The following is a 21,927-nucleotide window of genomic DNA, read 5'->3' on the forward strand; positions in this document are numbered from 1 at the left end:
AATTTGCGACAAACCCAGTCGACTTATGCCTATTTCCACCTATGCAGATTGACATTAATCTCAGTTTAACTTATTCTTTATCTGTCTTTAGTTCTAATAAATGGAAAAAGATACGGAGTAAGTTAAACTGAGATCAAAGTTAATCTCATTGGTGGAAATGGGCATTACAGTGCATTGTTGATCGAGTGTTGTATCACTTTGCGATTAAAATTAAAATACAAATTGCGATTACAAGACTGAAACCTATTTTTTAAAAAAATTAACTTGCAAGTTGATTTTTGTTATAAATCTTTTCGAGAATGAGATGTTAAAATAAAATATGTACTCACATTACATAGGGGTACATATTTTACGTTACATTGTTGCAAAAGTAACATCGGAGATCGTGCCCTGCAGGATTCTGCACTGTCAAATTCGGCGAAACGGAATCGGAAAGAGTATCGTGCGTCCCGTATCGTTGTACCGTATACAAATCATAACCTAAAGCGGCATTGATAGCTATTTTATTCGTTGCGGCGCACAACAGGGTCGTGTCAACCATCTTGCCCTCGTCTCACGCGAATCCAGAAGCAACACTATGTCGTTGCTATTCACGAGTTTTAGCAACTTGCTTACAGCCTCCCTAATCGATTTCATCATACTTGGGCCAACTACATGGCCGAGCATAGGAATATGCAATATCACACCTTCCACATTCTGCAACGCTATAAGTAATTTTATTTAATAGCTGTTTTCTTCACTGTAATATCATTTTTAAGTTTAATACATACTTGCCATGCTAGGGCGTATCCTGAGTAAAGCGTCTTTAGAGTACTGGCATATTCAAAACCATTTTGCAATATAAAAAAAAGATAAAAGATAAAACGATAAAAACTATGTATAAGCTTTGAAAGTTTTTACAAAAGTAACATGTATCTGAAAAAGAAAAACAATTTTAAATAATATTGTCAATAAACATTGGTTGCGTTCAGCAGCAAATTAACATTGTAACTGTTGTAAAATTCTTTGATACAATTGGTTAGGTTTTTTGCCGGATCTAAATACACAAACCAATCATATTACAGAATTTTACAACAGCTGCTTTTTGTGTTGAACGCAGCCATTATCAATAAATGTAACATAAAATTTGATAAATTACCTGGTTGAATCAATATATATTTAAATTTCTAAAGGCGGGAAGACAAGCAAATACAGTTGTCAAAAAAATATAAATATTTATTCTCCTCTTGGAGTTATTAGTAGAACGTTTCGGACTTACGTGTCTTTCATCAGTCGTGCATACATTTTACATGAGTCAAAATACAATTTAAATTTACATTTCTCCATCGTTAATAAGAGTTTGTCACGATAATACATATTGTTATATTAAACAAATTTTCTTTCGCTTTCTTTTTTTGAGTATTTTTGCGACATTCTTTTTGCTAAGTGATATACATAATTGTCCGATTCAATGTCAATTTTGCGGAATAAAATTCCATTTATTAGTGTACAGAAAGCTTTTAAGAAATCCTGGGCAATTATTAGGAGTACAAATTGAAAACCGCCGTTTTTTGTCAAAATTTGAGGATTGATTGTTGAAAAATGGTTACATACTTATTCTTGAAAGTATTGTCCATCGCTGGCCACTATACTTTCTCCCACCTTTCGGGCAGCATACGAATCCCGCGTCGAAAAAACTGCTCGTCTTTTGCGGCGATCCACGAATCGACCCAGTTTTTGGCCTCTTCGTAATAATGGAAGTGCTGCTCAGCCAGGCCATGCGCCATTGATCGGAACAAGTGGTAATCTAAAGGGGCGATGTCAGGAGAATACGGCGGATGAGGTAAGACGTCCCATTTCAATGTTTCCAGATAGGTTTTAACGACCTGAGCAACATGTGGCCGAGCGTTGTCGTGCAGCAATATCACTTTTTCGTGTCTTTGCTCGTATTGTAGCCGTTTTTCCTGCAATGCTCGGCTCAAACGTATTAGTTGTGTTCGGTAGCGAGCTCCTGTGATGGTTTCACCCGGTTGCAACAGCTCATAATAAATCACGCCGAGCTGGTCCCACCAAATACACAGCATGAGCTTCGAGCCATGGATGTTTGGCTTGGCCGTCGATGTTGATGCATGGCCGCGGTAGCCCCACGATTTTTTTCGCTTTGGATTATCATAATGGATCCACTTTTCATCGCCGGTTACAATACGATGCAGAAAACCCTTCCGTTTTTGCCGTTGGAGCAGCTGTTCGCACGCGAAAAAACGTCGTTCGACGTCTCTCGGTTTTAATTCGTATGGCATCCAGTGTCCATGCTTTTGGATCATTCCCATGGTTTTCAAACGATGTGAAATAGCTTGTTGAGTCACGCCCAATGAATCTGCAAGCTCCTGTTGCGTTTGAGATGAATCTTCATTCAGTAATGTTTCCAATTGTGCGTCTTCAAACTTTTTCACCTGTCCGGGACGCTCCTTATCTTCTACGCCGAAATCACCACTTTTGAAGCGTTGGAGCCATTCTCGACACGTTCTTTCACTAATGGAAGCCTCACCATAAGTTTTTACAATCATTCGACGCGCCTCAGCCGCAGATTTTTTCGAATTGAAGACAAAAAGCAAAACTTCCCGCAAATGACGCTTATTGGGCACAAATTTCGACATTTTCGATCACAAAAAAATATATAACGCCGATAAAAATTCACAACTGCAATGATAAGGAATTGTTGCCAGATGCCCAACCTTATATTTAAAATTTTTGATCTAACGTTTGGCGCCAGCATTTACCGCTGGCGCCATCTACTGGAAAATGGCGGTTTTCAATTTGTACTCCTAATACATGGCAAAGTATTGTTTCTGCGTGTGTGCATTTAGAAAGAATTGGTGGACACTTTTCTTCCAAAATCTGTATTAATTTTTGAGCAATTTTTGACTCGTGACATATATTTATAATAATTTTTTCTAAAAATTCAGAGACACCTTGTACAAATTGCAATGTTTCCGAATGTTCTAAAATTTGAATGCATTCTTTGCACTCAACAACTGTTTTGCTATTGCGTACATAATTAATAATTTTTGTTCCACTTAATATGATCTCAGTTCTTGTTGTTGGTGGTTTAGCAGCCTCCGCATGTTCACTTCCTTCTTCCTCTGAATTTATTTCATTCGAGTCATTTTTATTGTGATTCCAAAATTGGGACAGAGCAAACGAGGTTCCCTCGTCGTTTTGACAATTTGCTCCAACGGAATGTTTCGATGTTAAATTTGATATAAGTAAAGATTTAAAGGCTCCTTCAAATTGAGAACGACTGGGATTTTTGTTTGAACCATTGCTTCTTATTTGACTGAAGAAATTTTCCACAGCATCTTGATTTAAATATTTTAAATTCAAAGATTGAAAATTATTTTTTTTGTTAAATGTCCCATATTTGTATGGTACCTCTGATGGTCCATACCCAATTTGTTAAACATTTTGGAGCATTCTTCTTTATAATTTTTTTAGACTCTTTTTCAACAAACCGCATTTTGATTAATTTCTGAATAGCTTCTTGGAAAAAGTGGACATGACTATTTACATGGATTTTGCTAAACCTGTCCTTTGATTCCGTTGAACGAATCAAATAAATCATTAAAGAAATGCAAAATTTCACTTGTTGCAATTGCAGACGACGACAATTTCATTGTACCTTTTTGAATTTCAACAACCCCTATAATAATAAATAAAAATGATAAAATCCAAAAAATATTTTGGTATGTTGTATTTTCTGTTCTTTGCACCGCGGGATGGTCGAATCTTTACTTGAACAGTTAAGTGGTGATTATGTAATTTTTTCCCTAGCGCGGAAAGGTGACAAATGAAATCTTTCGCCATTGAAGTTAATGGCACAATTTTTCACTTTTTACCTTTACATCCTAAAGAAAAAGTTACATGATCGCTATCCTTACCATTACTTAAAAGTAATATAATGTCAAAAAAATTGCCAATGTTGCTGAAAAAACTTGTGAAGCATATTTCACTCTCATTTTAGGAATTAATCTAGGCTGTATATGCTTCTCTGTAATCTTTCGCAGCTGGTGATATTTTAAGGTAGTGTTTTTATCAATCTCAAATGCAGTCTTGATGTCTTCCCAAGAAGCGTGTTTTGTTTCTGAACATGTATTCTTAACATTAGTATCCAAATCTTTGGTCAAAAGATTATTTCTTGTTGCTTTGAGTAAGTGTACGTAATCATAGATGGGTACAATTTCTTTTCCTTTGATAAAAAAAGTATTTTCTGAAAGATTTTTTATATTTACTATTACTAATTGTTACATAATATTCAACATTTTTTAATTACATCTTTTAATTTTAAATGATAAAATCATAAATAATGATAAAAACGTATTATTTTATTTATTTCTGAAAAAATATGAATGAAATTGTACATTATCCGACAACTTATTATTGCAAAATTTTCCTGAATTTATTATACTATTACAGTACAAATAATATTCGGATAATTATTACACTTACTTGGAGGCAAATTCTTTTTTGCACGAATGATATTGCTATCTGCAATCAATGACTTTATTGCAGCAATATTTGCGGCACCCTGATCACATACTGTAGCAACAGGAATAAATCCAGATATGATTAAATTAGCTAGCCATTGCTTAATGCAGCATACTAATTGAGATGTTTTTGTGGCACTCGCAAAAACCATAGCCCAATGGCATTTTTTGTCCTGTTTTCAAACATCTCAGATAAAATGTGATAGCATGATCAGCCATTTTTCGCGTTCTGCGCATCCCCAAATCCTCGAATCCGATGATTTTATTCTCAATTTTATTATGTAATAAGGCAGGTTGTAGTGACATCTCGTCCCATAAAAGCGCTACGTATTTTTCGCTGTCGTCTTCAATATTTTTACAAGTATATTTTAAAAACTTTATTACGATCCGGGTACATCCAGCGTTTAACGGCATACTACTTAATTCTGATTTTATCGTGCTTATTGCTGGACAGGACAAGTGATTGTAAAGATATTTGTAACAGGAGGGCGATCTTTTACATATATCAATGCAAAACATTTTCTCTGTAATTGTATATCTTCTTGCCTACAAAAGCACCGCAAAACAATAAAACAACTTTTTAGAACAAAAATGATGAAATGCACAAAACATTGTAGTTCTGCAAATTAAGTATTTATGAGATCGAATAGAATAGAATGTATAAATAATAATCGGGCTCATGAGCCGTACTAAGTGTTACTAGCAGAAATTAATACTTTTAAAAAACCGTTTTATTTAAGTCGCTAGAAAAAACAGAAAAATTCCCGTTTTTCTTTCTGAAAAATAGTTTTTTTTTAGCGAAATATTGCCGGTTTTCCTATGTAAATAGTATGCTACCTAATTTTACATTATTATTAAAATAAGACGTCTTACATAAGTGACGATTACGCACCTTATAAATTTCTAGTTATTTTAAATTGTGATAGAGGCAGGCAAAAATAAAACTGTATATATTTTGAAGTAGTCAATATTTATAACTACTTAAAAGTATATACAGCTTTATTTTTAACAGCCTATCGCAATGTAAAATAATTTAAGATTTAAAAGATATATCACTTGAAAATTAAGAAATAAATAAGATGCTTAATACTTTTGCACACACATGACTGTATATTAAAACTTGCAATAAAATCAATAAGTTCTTTTTAAAATAGGTACCTTCGGAGGAATATTACTGTTTCTTTGTAGCATACTAGTAAACTGCCGTTGGACATTTGAACATTGATTTTGTATTAATGTATTGTCAATTTTTTTATTTTTCCGTTTATTTTGGCAATTAATAAGACGTTTTAGACGTAGATTTTTTCGTTTCAACAATACAGTCTTGTCATAGAATTTTCTTGCAATGGGACTCAGATTGTTTTTGCGAGTTATTTCCTGCAAGTTAGGTCTACTTCGGAAAATATTTCTTTTAGGTGTTCTTAGTTGTTCTTCTAACTTTTGTATTCGGTTTTCATGTTCATTTGTAATAGTATATAATTCATTTTGCAATTGTTGACTTTGATGTTGCACTTCCGTTACTTTTTCAACATCTTCCGTTACTTTTTTAAGTAATTCTGTGTGATGCTGCACTTGTTTTTCTATAGGGGATGTATTAGATTGCGAGATTTTATTTTCTTCAAAAATATTTTGCAATGGTTGTTGATCATCAAGATTTATTCCATGAACAGCATTACTTTCAATATTACTTTCCGGATAAAGATCAGGAATTACCGAATCCTTTAATACACGATAGTGTAAACAACATTTATAATGTTTATGACAAACCCTGTATTTATTCAAATCCTGTGCACACACATTTTCCAAAAAATCCAATTTTAGGCTTTGTATCCATTGATGGCACTTCATTGGAGCTTTTGGAAATTTGTGACGCGGCGCTTGTTTGCCGGATTTACAATTTGGAACGCAACACGTCCTAGTCATTTTAAACTGTCTTGTTTGGTCCTGTTTTCCCAACCAATGGAATTTGACCGCCGTTACCTATGCGTGTTTATATGTCATGATTAATTGCGCTTCTGTATTCTTAATTTTATTGTTGATTATTATTAGAAAATGCTATACTGATTGTACGTCTTCAACGGAATTTAAAATCATTAATTTTTAAATATTAATGGCTGATGCTATAATTATTTTTTTTTCTAAACTACGTATATAAGAGTGCTATTATACATGTCGTACGACAAATTTTTTCTAAATAAACGTGTTAATTAGATGCAGAATAGAAAAAAGGGCTCACTTTTTCTTTGAAATTTCTGTGGGTATCCCTCAATCTCCTGGACAGATTAAGATTTAGATCTAGATTAAGATCAATAAAATATACTCAAAGACACTCAGAGCACTCAGAGAACGTCGTAGTCAGGTTACGGTTAGTCCTGCGAATGCCTGCGAGAAACATAGCGGCCATATTGGAATTTTGGTTACGTAGTTCCAATTTTTGGGGTGTCAATCTTTAGATGGCGCCAAAATACTATACCAAATTCGTCCATAAGACTCGGCCCACCCTGATCTCGGGTCTCTCGATTCGGGCCACGCGCGCGTAGCATGGCTGCGGACGGCGACAGAACGAGAGCGCGTGCGCACAGATGCGAAGGGCGCGTCAGCGCTCACTCGCTCGATCTCTGGTAATATTACTAGGCGCTATGCGCCGATTTTTGCCGTCCGGCGGATGTTTGGCCGGACGGTTCGGACGATTAGACGATCCGGGGGAGGAGAGGGGGGGGGGAAGGTCGGAAGGTGGTTCGTTACCATGGAGTAGGAGAATAGGAGGCTAAACTCAGCACTCCAATTACGTTCTCGTTTCGTGTTCCCTATTGGGAGGATGGTCACTGAAAAGAATAACTTCTTACGGATGAGCGCTATTTGTAATAGTTACCCTAACTTGACTTTTCATGTATTTTCATAAAGTTCAGTGTTTCTACCCGAATATTGAAATATTTATTTATTTGTAAACCAAACGTAGAAACGGCGTGTTGGATTCGAGGATGTACCACAAAAGGTAGAAAAAGTGGTATTTCGGCAAAAAATGTCTTTTTACAGCTTTTACTGTAAGTGACATGGAATAATAATTTGTGAAAATGTTCTATGTTTTTTAAGTTTATGTTGTTACTCAAGTTTATGTTGTTACATAAGTTTATGTTAATTTATGCATCTGTTAATGTATATGATGGTGATAAATAAAAAGGAAATAAACATAGAAACGGATATTTAATGAATCATTAACAATAAGTTTATATTCTCTTATAATGAAAATGTACAATCATTTCAAAAAAGTTGAATAGATATATCAAATAAACTTTTATCGTACAGCTTTAAGTAATTATAAAGACTTAAAGTTACTTTGATACAAATTGAAATATAAATCTCAGACCTTATATTAAACTATTTGATATCAGAGTAAATAAACAAATAGTCTTCAAAAATCGAAATTGATTATTGGTTTTCTTTAATAACTCGGTCGTTTCCATTTTATTTATCAAATTTAATTATCGATGTAAAATCCTTAATTTCCTTAATTTCCTTGGATGCACACTTATTTCATCTTTAAAATATATATACAATTACAAGGAGTATAAATATATATACCATAAATATATATATACAGTTAAAAAGTGTATAAATTAAACAGTATCTAATGTTTTCAAAATTTTATTTAAATTATTAATACTCAATATTTTAATATATCTTGAAAAGGGCCTAATCTCATTATTGATATAAATATTAATATGTAAATTTGGAAAGACAGCAATTCTTTTTCTTATGCTAAAATCACTTTCAACTTTTGTAAAACCAAAGAATTTGTCGTTTCCAGTCAAAAATCCCCAATCCGAAGAAGGTAGTTCCACTAAATTCAAGTTCTGTTGCAAATATTTAAATTTAATCCCAGATAGCACACAATATTTATGATAAATATTAATAAATATATATCATAAATATTTTTTATAAATATTATAGAAATATTTTATACATATTTTATATATATGACGGAAAAAGATTATAAAGATCTTTATCAAAAATATTGTTAAAATATTTTCTAAAATATTAGTCGCTATTTGGATGGGTGACCGCTTTGGAATTTCCGAAAAAAATTCCTAAGAATGGAATTTTTTTGCGAAAATTGTTTTTGAAAATATAGAAATATTGTTTTACTCATTGGGATTATGTGGTGTAATATAATATTTATGCGGATATTTTGAACATTTTCAAATAATTATCATAAATCATAAATATTTTTAAAATATTTATGATAAATATTTATGATCAGTCCAATCTACGGCCATAAAAACATTTATTAAATGTTTTGATAAATGTTTATAAAATATTAAAATAAATATTATAAATATTTAGTAAATATTTTATAAATATTTTGTGCTATCTGGGATTAAATTTAAATATTTGCAACAGAACTTGAATTTAGTGGAACTGCCTTCTTCGGATTGGGGATTTTTGACTGGAAACGACAAATTCTTTGGTTTTACAAAAGTTGAAAGTGATTTTAGCATAAGAAAAAGATTTCATCTGATGCATGATATATATTTCCGTGAAATTTCTTTCCATTATATCCCTAAAATGTAAGTTTTCGTATTAATTACTAATCAAATATACTATTTTATAATTATTATGTACTTTTTCATAATATAACTTCTCTGTCGCTTGTTTGACGCAACTTCTATTTTCCATTTCCGATTATTGGACTCAGCTTGTAACACAATGTACACAATTTACGATTAGTTTTCAATTAATATTACTTTGTTGTTAAAAATGTTGCAATAAAAATGATATTTTCCAACATTTTCTTTCAAAATCGGAGTAACAACTGGCATCTCGTATATGATCTCGTGTATGCGATGTATGCGTGATCGTGATTCATCACATTTTGCATGTGTGAGAGGTTTTTAAAGATGGCGACCATTGGTAAGAAGTTATTCCGTTTAGCGTACTTCCTCCCAATAAGGTACATAAATCAGGAACACTTTTGCTTCGCGCGCGCTATCGAGTTTGGTCTCCTATTCTCCTACTCCATGTTCGTTACATTACTATGAAAGCAAAACTCACTAACGTAATATCAATTAAATTAAATATATTTTAGTTAAACACATGTATTATTAATATGTGGTTCAACAATTGTTACAAAAATATGATAGACTGTGATATTGCGTATTAAAGTGAATGTAACAAGATTAATTAGTTTAATTAATGATTAAATTAATGATTGAAGAGAACTATATGCATTGCTAGAATCTAGACAAATTTTTTTATAATATGTATCAAATATTGTAATATAAAAATATTTTATTTTTATGTTACAATATTGAAGTGCAAGAAAACTGTTATTTGAAATAAAATATTAGTCTGCAAATGTGTTGTATGTTATGTAACTTTTATTATATCATATTATAAAAATAAATGTTTGGAAACAATTTTTTATTTTGGTCCTATCGTTCTGTTAATATTATTGTTATACAAAATATAATTATTAAATATTATATATATAATATTTAAGCCGAAGATAAATACATGTTTAAGTCGTTTAAAGTTAAAACAACATGCAACTGGACTTAAGTGTAGTGAATATATTGTCACGTAACAATACTGAATTTTAAATAAATTTATATAAAATATAAACATAGAATATATATAGAAATATATTGAAACATGAGTTTTTTAAAATTATTATTCAAGAAAATAATTTCTTATCATCTGTCGCTGTTTTCTTCTACCAGTTGCTAAATCAGGATTGATTCTTTGAATATTCCTTTCAGGATTATTTTCTCCATTTTCAATATTATTTCTATTAATATTTATTCCTAAATCAAAATCTTCATCTACAACATTTAAGTCCAATGGCATTGGCACATTTTCGCTGATACATATATTGTGCAATGCTGCACATGTATTTATAATTTTCGCTGCTATTGGTGGAGAATAATGTACTCTATGCTTTAACCCTTAAACACATAAGTAGGTCTGAGAGACCCCATGTGAAGTTTCGAACGCTTGCTGTGTGAAGGTGGAATGAGATAGAAGGTTTGGATCAGAATTTAAAAAAAGTTTGAAATCTCCTCTTTTGAATGATATGGTTGATCAACTTTTTTGATCAACCATCAGCTAGAATTTGGACAGCACGGCAGCAAAATTTTGTTAGGCTCAATAAGACCTATATAGTGTGTAAATGAAACTTTTTTGTGAGTAATCTTATGTAAAAAAATTGGACAAAACACATTCAAACAGATCCGTACGCGTATGTTACTCTGTCTGTAGTTAAAATAATATAGTGCCGTGAAAAAAAGGATTTCTGCATAGGGTTCGAAATATATTATCAAACACATCAATTTTCAATTTTAGACACCTTGAGTTAATCAAAAATACCTCATATTTGCCTTGTATAAGTACATTTTTTAATAGAAATGACAATAATATAATTTTTTTTTGAAAGTATGAGCTTTAGCTTTAAACCGCCGTATTGTAAAGTCTTTAAAAGTTTTTTGTTGCAAAGATATGATTTTTTTTTAAAAGTGGATTTTTAGATGCCCAAAAATACCTCATATTCTTTATGTTACATAATTATACTTTTTAAAAGGAATGACTTTACCAAATTTTATTTTAAAAGTATGACTCTTTAGCTTTAAAACGCCGTATTTGAAAGTTCTTAAAAGTTTTTTGTTGCAAAGATATGATTTTTTTGAAGAAATAGTGGATTTTTGACCAATTTCTCATTTTTGCTTAATGGATTTTTTTTTATAACTTCACAATAAATTATTTTTTGGCAATGCTGATTGTGCAGTCACACTTCTGAGATTCTGAACTTTCATTAAAAACAAAAAAAAAAATTGTAGAAAAATATAGATTGTAATCAAAGTTATAGCTTCTCAAAGTTGAAAAAGTCTCCCAGACCCGAAAATGTGTTTCCATATTTTACAGGATTGGTGTGTTTAAGGGTTAATAAACATTTAAAACGTTTTTTGAATACTCTATTGCATTGCTCTTTTAACATACGGCATCTCATTTGTTTCTTATTATATGTTGATTCTGGACTATCTTTTGCTGCATCTGTTATGGGAGTTATCATCCATGGCCTTAAGGCATATCTTATATCACCTATAAATCACCTATAATTTGTAATATTTTTATTTGTACATTTGCAATATAGGCTGTGGCTTATTGGTACAAATTGATCAAGAAATACTTGAAAGCGTTTGTAGCATTAAGTAGACTATAATCATAGCCTTGCAACATGCAAAGATGGATAAATTAATATTCTTTTTTAATTAAATTAAATTGAAGTCAATGACTTGTAAAATTAATTTAGTTACATTATGAATTACATGAATGAAAATCTAATTAGGTAAAAAAGTTACGTTGAGACTCAATTTTATTGCATAAATTAATTTAAGTTAAATAAAAGTTAATTTTAGAAAACATTATTTATATTAAATTAGAAGATAGTAATTTTTTTAAATTACAGTTTTTTTGCAGAATCTAATTTTTCTTATACTTTATACTATGTACTAAATTGTGTAAGATACTCACCTAATAAGTGGTAATTACTGTTTGGATATCGTCTATACAGATGGACTATCGCATGTTTGATATTTAAATTATTCCAAATATATGAACCGTGAGTATTACCAGGGTAACGCGCGTTTATACTCACAATTTTTAGACGCCAATCACAGGTCTGTAATAAAATGCAATGTATAACTGTACATTTATAAGATTTAAAAAACTGAAGTAGTTTTATTAAATATATATTAAGGCACGTATTTATAAGAAAGTTGTATAAAGTTATTAGAGTTTTTTTATCATTGTATTCTTTTTTTACAGATAACGAATAACGATAGAATGAGAAAAACATAACTAATACCTTTATAAGCGCTGAATACGGATCTAAATACATATAATAAGTATTATAATTTTATTATTACTAGTTGAGTATTAATTGAGTGATAGTTCTTCCTGTTTACATATATACGTTCAGGATTATTATTACCTGTTGGAGGAAAAATAGCAATATGGGTGCAATTGATACATTCTATTGTGCTAGAAAAATAAAATCTATAGAATCTGAAATAAAAAAAATATTAATGTAATATTTATATATAGTGTATATAAAAGTTTACAAACAATTATATAGAAATTTACAAACAATTATATAGAAGATTTTATATTTATTTACATGCTATAGAAAAATTGTATTCTTACTGTGTTTGCAGTTCATTCCATTTTGCAAAAGTAGAAGGAAATTTGATTCATTGGCTTATAATTTCTTGTCTTGATATTGCATTTATTACTTTATGAATGCAACGGGAAACTGTGGATTGACTGACAGCCATATAAATATTTTTTTCTTATACCCATTTGATAGGAACCACTCGCGAAAAATCTCAATGCTGTCATAACCTGTATAAAAATAGCTGTTTATTTGTTATTTATATTTATATACAGGGTACGAGAAAAGTTCCGGGACGGCGAAATATCTCGAAAACTAAGCATTTTAGGAAAAAGTGTTTCAGACAAAAGTTGTAGGGTTTAAAAAGATCTATTTACTGATCTTATCAGTTTGACCTTGGATGGCGTCGCCAAGGTCAGATCGAAATTACATTAACTTTTTTAAATGGAACACCTAACTTTTTATTGCATATTCTTGTAGCTTATCTCGAGACCTTTCCAAAACATTACAAGAAAGTTTATTTTCGTTGAGTACTTTCCGAGTTGTGAGGCTTGAAAGCTACAGTGTACTGTAGTGTGGGTCCAGCCACTCTTGCCTTAACTGGCCGGACACACGCCACACTTGTCTTAACTGGCCGGACACACGCCACACTTGCCTTAACTGGCCGGACACACGCCACACTTGCCTTAACTGGCCGGACCCAAACGCCACTCTTGCCTTAACTGGCTGGACCCACACTACAGTACACTGTAGCTTTCAAGCCTCACAACTCGGAAAGTACTCAACGAAAATAAACTTTCTTGTAATGTTTTGGAAAGGTCTCGAGATAAGCTACAAGAATATGCAATAAAAAGTTAGGTGTTCCATTTAAACAAGTTAATGTAATTTCGATCTGACCTTGGCGACGCCATCCAAGGTCAAAGTGATAAGATCAGTAAATAGATCTTTTTAAACCCTACAACTTTTGTCTGAAACACTTTTTCCTAAAATGCTTAGTTTTCGAGATATTTCGCCGTCCCGGAACTTTTCTCGCACCCTGTATATTAAATATACTGTTACGTCCTGAGTCCTCGAGTAAGTCTCAACGTTAATTTATATTACGAGAGACTATGGAGAGGCTTGGTGTAGGACGGAACGAACCGTTGGTCTCGAGCACACATGTTATAGGGCGTGTGCGTCGAGTCGAACGTAGCAAGTGAGCTTGATTTAAAAGTCAGTGTCACAGTGTGACTCTATGACGCTTAGTCGAATTCGTACGTTCGTCTGGTCCTTATTTTGTGTAAGCGAATCGAATCGCTTTTACACGGGATTGGACCTAGTGCTATCCCCTTTTAAGAGCGAGGGATCGGAGGTAGTTAAAGTAAATTAAGTAGAATGATTAAAGATAAGAATTACATTTTATTGTAGTATAGTAAGAAAATAAAAACAAATTAATTACAATGCTTATGAAGTAATATAAATCGGTTAGTAAAAATTTAACATTTCTATCCTAATAGCTATGGGTGATTGAATAAAGTTTAACGGTAAATTAGACATTTACATATAAAGAAACATTTAATAATAAAAACTTAAATTCTACTTGATTATATTGAAATTTGTTCATTAACTAAACTTTATAAAAATTACGTGTTTGAGTGTATGTGTGAGTGTGTGGTATAAGATAGCCATGGTTCAAGTTCAAACGACTCAAATATCTTGGCTATTTCGACGAGTATTTGAAGATCGAGATTATTCACAAAATTATCCGCTTCTTCGGGAGTAGCGGAAGGAAATGAAGGCGCTTCGGAAGGAAAATCTAGGGGAGGGGAGTAGGGATCGTCCGGCGGTCTTCGGGATCAGGGAATCGGGATTCCGATAAAAGAAATCGACAGGGAAAGGTGTGAGAGGAAAATTGGTGGGGGAAGGATTCGGTTGTTGACAGCGCTTAAAAGGCCCTTCAAGGGAGTCGAAATAGGGGATTTTGCCTGAACCAAATGATCCAGGAGATGGTACAGGACTCAAACGAAGGTGGGATACAGGGGAGTAAGAAGGAGAGAGAGAGAGAGGGAGGAGAAGTAGATTGTACAGGTGAAGGTTCGGAAGGACAAAGAGAGGGAGAGGGAGAAGAAGCTGAATTTGTAATTAGTCGGAGCCGATAGACAGGTTGGCTGCGAATTCGCGTGTTCCGGTGATTGCGTTGACGCTTTGCGGCGATCGGAGATTCGTGTTTATGTGGACCTCGCTGACCTTTCACTATAATTAACGCGGTTTAATTTTGACGACGTTCTAAGACAAAGCTACTGTTTCTCTCTTTCTCTCTCTACTTAAGAAATAAATAGATAAAAATTTTCATGTAACTACCCGTGAGTGAGGGAGGGGAAACGAGTTTTAATTGGATTAAATAATGAATGTGATCAAGTTGTTAAAAAAAGGGGAAGGGAAGTGGAATCCCTTGAGTCGGATCGACACCAAAGCTCGATCAGACCCGAAAAGGGTTAAAGGGGAAAAGAAAGAGGAGGGTAGTTAATTAAATCACATAAGATAAGAAAGAGAGAAGGGGGGATGGGCTTGAATGCCGCTTAGATAATTTGGTCATTTACTTTTCGATTGAGTCGGTCTTAGGAGATGGTCTTATTGGTACCAGATAGGCACAGATGATCGGACTTGGCCTTTTGATATTCGCCAAAATTCTCGTAAGGTGACCACGACCACTAGGTGGTGTACCAAAACTGACACTTAGAAAAAATGAGCAGCAAGTCATGCTCCGGGCTCTGTGCAGCCCTTTTTATATCAAAAGGCGTGGGTGAATCAAAACTTTTTGATCTCCCATCAGCTCGGCGAAGTCCAATCAGGATCTTTTCAGTTTATCTAATCACATTTTGATTGGTCAAAAGGTGTCGGTGTCATCAAGGGATGGGAGTAGGATATTTGGGTCACGACTTCCATATATGTGGTCTTGGGGGCAAGACTAATTCTCGGATGGAGCATGTCGATCGCCAAATTTATGATTCTGCGAGTGAGAAGTGTTTGATTCAATATGACAGTCTGCGTGACTACCTGTCACATTGAGGCCTCACTTCCTTCGCTAGCCGGTGCGAAGTTTTTGCATAGGGCTTTTGCGAATTCCAAGACCTTGTGCCGACACTCGCCGGCAACGCGTCGATCTTCAAAGTCGCGAGCGTGTGCGAATGAGAAGTGTTTACTTTACCCTGGCATCTGATATGACAGCTTCTCATATCCCACTTTTTGCTGCGTTTGCTGGACGGTACCCGTTGTAGGCTTTCAGTTGCGAATTTAGTGCGAGAGCCTACACGAGTTTTGTACCAAACGCATCGAGCCATCCCGAGACTTTCTACCGACAATATGAGTGAAGGAAAAGAATCGTGGAGCTTGAACGTAACAATACTATGCTATGAATTTTAAAATAAATACTTTAGTTGTTGAATCAATTGCAGAGATCCTTGTTTGAGGAGGTACAACAAGATTGATACGTAACTTACTGCGGCTTTACTCAAACGAAACAACGTAATAAATTGATTATTAGGCAATTCAAAAGAACCATTCCTAATTTGGAATATTCACCTTCGTTATTCTGCTATTTCAGCATTTTTTAATGCATTTATAATTGGCACATTTAATATTACATCTTTTAGATCCATTTTTCATTAATTGTATGTTACCATAAAAGTTCTTATCATAGGAACATGGTAATGAACTTATTTTGACAGCTGACCCAACGGCTATCGTAACATCTTGTTATTAAATTGATATTTTGTCGAAAACATTAATTGTGTATATGTATTGTACAAATATGTTTTCTATAGTAGTAATTTCTTAATATAAATGTCATTGCGTATTTATATGATAACCTCAATGTCAAGAGGTATCCTTGTGGTATCTTTGTCATGTCATCATGCCTGAGCGCACGCAATGTCAGCTCAGTGATTCGTAAATTTTAATCGCGAATAATTTGAAAACCATTATACCCTCGATATTTTCGTATTAGGATTTTTTCTTAGAATTTTCCAAAGAATCCGCTTTTAAAATGGGATGCGAGCTTTCTGGGATACCCTATATATATATATATATATATATATATATATATATATATACACACACATATATATTGTGACGTGGCAGTTTTATCTGCCTCGCCACTTCGTCCTCCGCCTAAGCGTAGCGCAAGGAGGCGCGTATGACCGGGTCGGGCACTCAGCGAGAGAACTAAATCTCCGGCGGGACTGCGTAGCGTATTATTTTATTCACTCATTCGTGGCTTATTTCATGTAACCGCGGGCACCTCGGCAAACGTCGCCTGAGGACTGGCAGCGGCGAGGGAGATGGACAGCGACAAGAAAAGAGAGAAGGCGATCGTCCAGGGCCGGCGCACCGGAGACCGCCGACGGAGAGGAGGACGAGACAAGACGTGGCGACAGATAAGCGCCACGCAAAAGAGGCTCGCAAGTGGCTCAGCTGAGGGACAGGCTGGGGCGGACGAACGGCCAGGACGAGGGCCGTCGAATGCCGGCTGTCCATCGAGGAGGCAGCGGCGAAGAATCGTTGCCGGAAAATTCGGCTGCTGTCGTCCGCGGGGACGACGAGAGCGACAAGGATGTCGGATGCCGACGGGGACCACACAACACCTGCGGAGACCCGACCCTGCGCTGCCATGACGTCACGGCTAGATAAGGGCGCCCGCTGATAGGCGGGCCGCTAGGCCCAAGGATATCGCGCACCCTGTGAGAGGGGTAGCGCTCATCGATCGCGCATCGAGCGCGATCCTCTCGGTTTTTGCGTGCGACCCGTTCGACTGCGTGCGTGTGCCGGAAGGCGAACCGTGGCTATCGGCGTGTCCGCTATCGGAGAGAGTGCCTGGCCTTGGCGAGCTTCGTCGGAGCGTGTGGAGAATCCACGAGGACCCTAGAGACCCGGAGGAGGACTGTGCTGGAGTCGAGGTGACCCGTCTAACTGCTGTGTAAGGCCACGAGCTGCCGGTGTCGACTGGCTCGCGCTCTGAGGTGGAGCCATTAGGTTAGTGTGCGAGTGCGTCCGCCGCGTGGCGATTGAACGCGCCTTGCTTTTTGGTGTTTGGCTGGCTCTCCACCTCAAGCCCGAGACCTCGTCGAGGCTGTCGGCTGTCGCGCGTGTTTGAGCCGTCCCGCCGTAGAAGCTCGCGAACGACCGGCTCCTGGGAAGCCGCAAAGCCCTCGCGCACGTGCGCGAGTCGTGTTACGGCCGTGATCGCACGGCCGCCCGAACTATCGGTGCGTTGTTGTAGCGCGCGTGTTGTATTAATTTTGTAGTGCGGTTCCGGCGACTGCGTTGTCGCCGGCGCGAATCTTTGTACTGTGCGTGCTTTTGTCTCGGAATTGCGTGGTTCGCCTAGCGAAGGCTCGGCTTTCGGCTCTTGCCGCGCTGTTCAGGGCGCGCGTGATTGGCTGTCGTGTTCCGCGTGCGACCGACCACCGTTCTTGCGTTGAGCGCAATTGTTGCAAGCGTTAAATTGATTCTAGCATTCCGTCTATGTTTCCGTCAACCGCCTATCTATTTCGGTTGCTGTGTTCTTTTTTTTGTCTCCCTTTTTTTTGCGTTTGCTTAATTTTTGGCTGTATGTCATTCCTGTTTTCCATCACAATATATTATAGTCTGCTTGTTATATCGGCCTGATTTTACTCAATTTTTCGCCTACCCGTCTCCTTCCGTAAGAGAGCCGCTTCGTCCCCGTCTCCGCTACTCCGTTCCTCTACCGGTTAGAGGAGCTAGCTGGCCGCGTGCGAGCGACGATTTCGCGTTTCGGCCTGACGAATTATCGCGTGGGGTAACTCCGCGTTTGGCGTTAGAGAATGTACCCGGCGTGACCGATATAATCGCGTCTGGCGCCCAATTTCGTGACTCGGTGTGAACATTCGGTGTTTCTCGGTTCGTTCGTTGCTCCCGCGCGTGTTTCGCGAGTAACTCCTTTGTTTGGTTGCGTATTTCGCCGTTGCTCTTCGGCGTCAGAAAAATACGTAACATATATATATATATATATATATATATATATATATATATATATATATTGTGACGTGGCAGTTTTATCTGCCTCGCCACTTCGTCCTCCGCCTGAGCATAGCGCAAGGAGGCGCGTAAGACCGGGTCGGGCACTCAGCGAGAGAGCGAAATCTCCGGCGGGACTGCGGCGCGTATTGATTTCATTTATTTATTCGCGGCTTATTTCATGTATCCGCGGGCACCTCGACAAACGTCGCCTAAGGACCAGCAGCGGCGAGGAGGATGGGCAGCAGCAGGACAAGGAGAAGGCGATCGTCCAGGGCCGGCGCACGGAAAACCGACGGCGGAGAGAAGGACGAGACTCGACGTGGTGGCAGATATGCGCCACGCAAAAGAGGCTCGCAATTGGCGTAGCCGAGGGACAGGCCAAGGCGGACGAACGGCCAGGACAAGGGCCGTCGAATGCCGGCTGTCCATCAAGGAGTGTAGCGGCGAAGAGTCGCTGGGAAAATTCTGCGGATGTCGTCCGCAGGGACGACGAGAACGACGAGGATGTCGGATGCCGACGGGGACCGCACGACACCTGCGGAGACCCGACACTGCGCTGCCGTGACGTCACGGCTAGATAAGGGCGGCCGCTGATAGGCCGCGCCGCTAGGCGCAAGGATATCGCGCACCCTGTAGGAGGGGTAGCGCTCATCGATCGCGCATCGAGCGCGATCCTCTTGGCTTTTGCGTGCGACCCGGCGAACTGAGCGTGTGTGGAAACGAGCGAGCGAGTGCGAGATATCGGTCAGCTATCGGCCTGTCCGCTATCGGAAGGAGTGCCCGGCCTTGGCGAGCGAGTTGAGGACACCCGAGGACCCGAAGGAGGACCGTGCGGAAGTCGAGGTGACCCTCTAACCTTCGTGTAAAGCCACGAGCTGTCGGTGTCGACCGGCTCGCGTTCTGAGGTGGAGCCATTAGGTTCGTGTGCGAGTGCGTCCGCCGCGTGGCGATTGAACGCACCTTGCTTCTTGGTGTTTGGTCGGCTCTCCACCTCAAGCGTGAGACCTTGTAGAGGCACCCAGCTGTCGGCTGCCGCGTGTACGTTGGCTGTCCCGCCGTAGAAGCACGCGGACGACCGGCTTCCCGGGAAGCCGCAAAGCCCTCGCGCACGTGCGCGAGTCGTGTTACGGCCGTGATCACACGACCGTCCGCGTTATCGGTGCGTTGTCGTGTCGCGCGTCTTCGCGAGAATTGTGCATTGTGACCGCGACGACGGCATTGCCGTCACCGGGTATCTTGGATCGCATTGCGTTTGAATTAATTGCGGTCCGTTAGCGAAAGTTCGCCGAGTATGTTCTCGCCGCGCTGTTCCGAGCGCGCGTGATTGGCTGTCTCGTTCCGCGCGGGACCAACCGTCGTGGTTCGCGCCGCTAGCGTGAGCATTGTAGTATTTAAGAACCTTTTCGCGTTCCGCTTATTCGTTTTCGGTAACTCTCTTTATCTTTTCCGTTCTTTGCTTGCGTCGACTGATGATTTCGTTGCGTTTGATTCTACTCTGTCTCCGTCCTATGCTACAATACATGTTATTTCTCTCTGTTATATCGGCCTGATCGTGCTTAATTTCTCGCCTACCCGTCTTCTCCAGTAAGAGAGCCGCTTCGTCCCTGTCTCCGCTACCCCGCCCCTCTACCGGTTAGAGGAGCTAGCTGGCCGCGTGCGAGCGACGATTCCGCTTTTGTATAACGAGTTATCGCGTGATACGAATTGGCGTTTAGCGTGGAAAAGTGAACCCGGCGACGCGACCGGCGTAATCGCGTCTGGCGCCCAATTTCGCGATCTGGTTGGAATCTAGCTGTCGGTATTCTCGTCGCTCTCGCGCGCGCTTTGTGTAGCGTCTCCGCTACCTTGTTTGATCGCGCACTTCGCCGTTGCTCTCCGGCGTCCGAAAAGTGCGTGACAAAATTTGGCGCCCAACGTGGGGCGCGCCAGTACAAATTTCTTTCTACGGTCTTCGGGAGACACGAGCGTAGCAACTAAACGTTTTTTTTCTGCGTGTTATCGGAGGAATTTCGGGCCGGCGAGAGATTCTATGTTGAGTGTGAGTAAATTTTTTTGTTTTTCCTGAGTAAGTGTTGTGTGCGTCCTGCCTGAGTTTTTTTTTGCTTTCCGGTTCTCGCTGGAATTTTGATAACCTATTGCAAGCCAATTTCAGCTTTCAATTGTTTGACACCGCTAACCATTGACGAATAATATCAAAATTTCTCGAGACCATATTAACCGTCTTTTGTAATTAATTTTTGTTCGCTTTTGGTATCGTCTTGATTCTTGCGTGTGAATGTTGCTTCTCAAGCTGTGAGTTGCGATTTTGAGAATTCGCGATTGACATTATTATTTGCGATTTTGTGACTTGATATCGGCAAGCAAGACCATAAGCAGTCCGTCTTGTTTGATCGGTGAATATTTGCGAATATTATTTCGCGACGGTGGAATTTGCTGCTCAGTGCCGATTATAGTGCTTGGCGTCGAGGTAAACACGCCGAGGAATTTAGGGGGAGGGCGTGCTGTCGAAGTGTCGTGCCGTGTTTGCGCGTTCGAGTGTCGCAAATATTTTGGAATTTTAGAATACGCTTTGAGTGACCGCTTATTTTCGCGTCGGCTTTCGTTATCGTTTTCGTGAGATATCGTCGTACAATTGCGCGTGTGGAAAACAGTCGGTCGTGCGGGGGGGGACAACATCGCTCGAACATGAGTTCGACTAACTAAGTACGACGACGAGTGGGTTTTTACCGCCACCCTCGAACAATTAATTGCCGCGCTGGAAGAGCAGGGGCTCTCAATCGAGGGTTCTCAATCCGCGCTCGCGTTAAGATTATTGCGCCACATGCGGACGACGCGGGTAGGCGAATCGTTCGGTGGTGCGGACGGCGCGCAAGGGTTACCGGATTACGGGCATTTGAATCTCCCCGAGGAGGGGGTACCGCGACCAGACAGTCCCTTCGAGGCCGCGATGAGGCCGCTGGCGAGCGTTCACGCGTCCGGGGGAGGCGGGGGACGTCGACCACCGGGATCGAGTGACGCGGCCGCCGCTTACAACATCATGCGGCGTTGGAATCTAAAGTTTTCCGGCGCGCGAGGGGAAGACGCGGAAACTTTTCTGTTGCGAATTGAGGAGGGTCGCGAGTTGATACCGGTCGAGGATACCGACATCTTGCGATGCCTACCGTTCTTTCTATCGGGTGTCGCGCTTCACTGGTTCCGTGCTAAGCGCACGAAGTTAAC

At 38.5% G+C, this 21,927-nt stretch overlaps 1 pseudogene; it reads right to left on the reverse strand.

Annotated features, from left to right (window-relative positions):
- Positions 1-304: 304 nt before the first annotated feature.
- LOC113004465 lies at positions 305-673 on the reverse strand (annotated as a pseudogene).
- Positions 674-21,927: the final 21,254 nt, after the last annotated feature.

This window comes from Solenopsis invicta, chromosome 2, assembly GCF_016802725.1.
Source record: "Solenopsis invicta isolate M01_SB chromosome 2, UNIL_Sinv_3.0, whole genome shotgun sequence".
NCBI classification, from domain to species: Eukaryota; Metazoa; Arthropoda; class Insecta; order Hymenoptera; family Formicidae; genus Solenopsis; species Solenopsis invicta.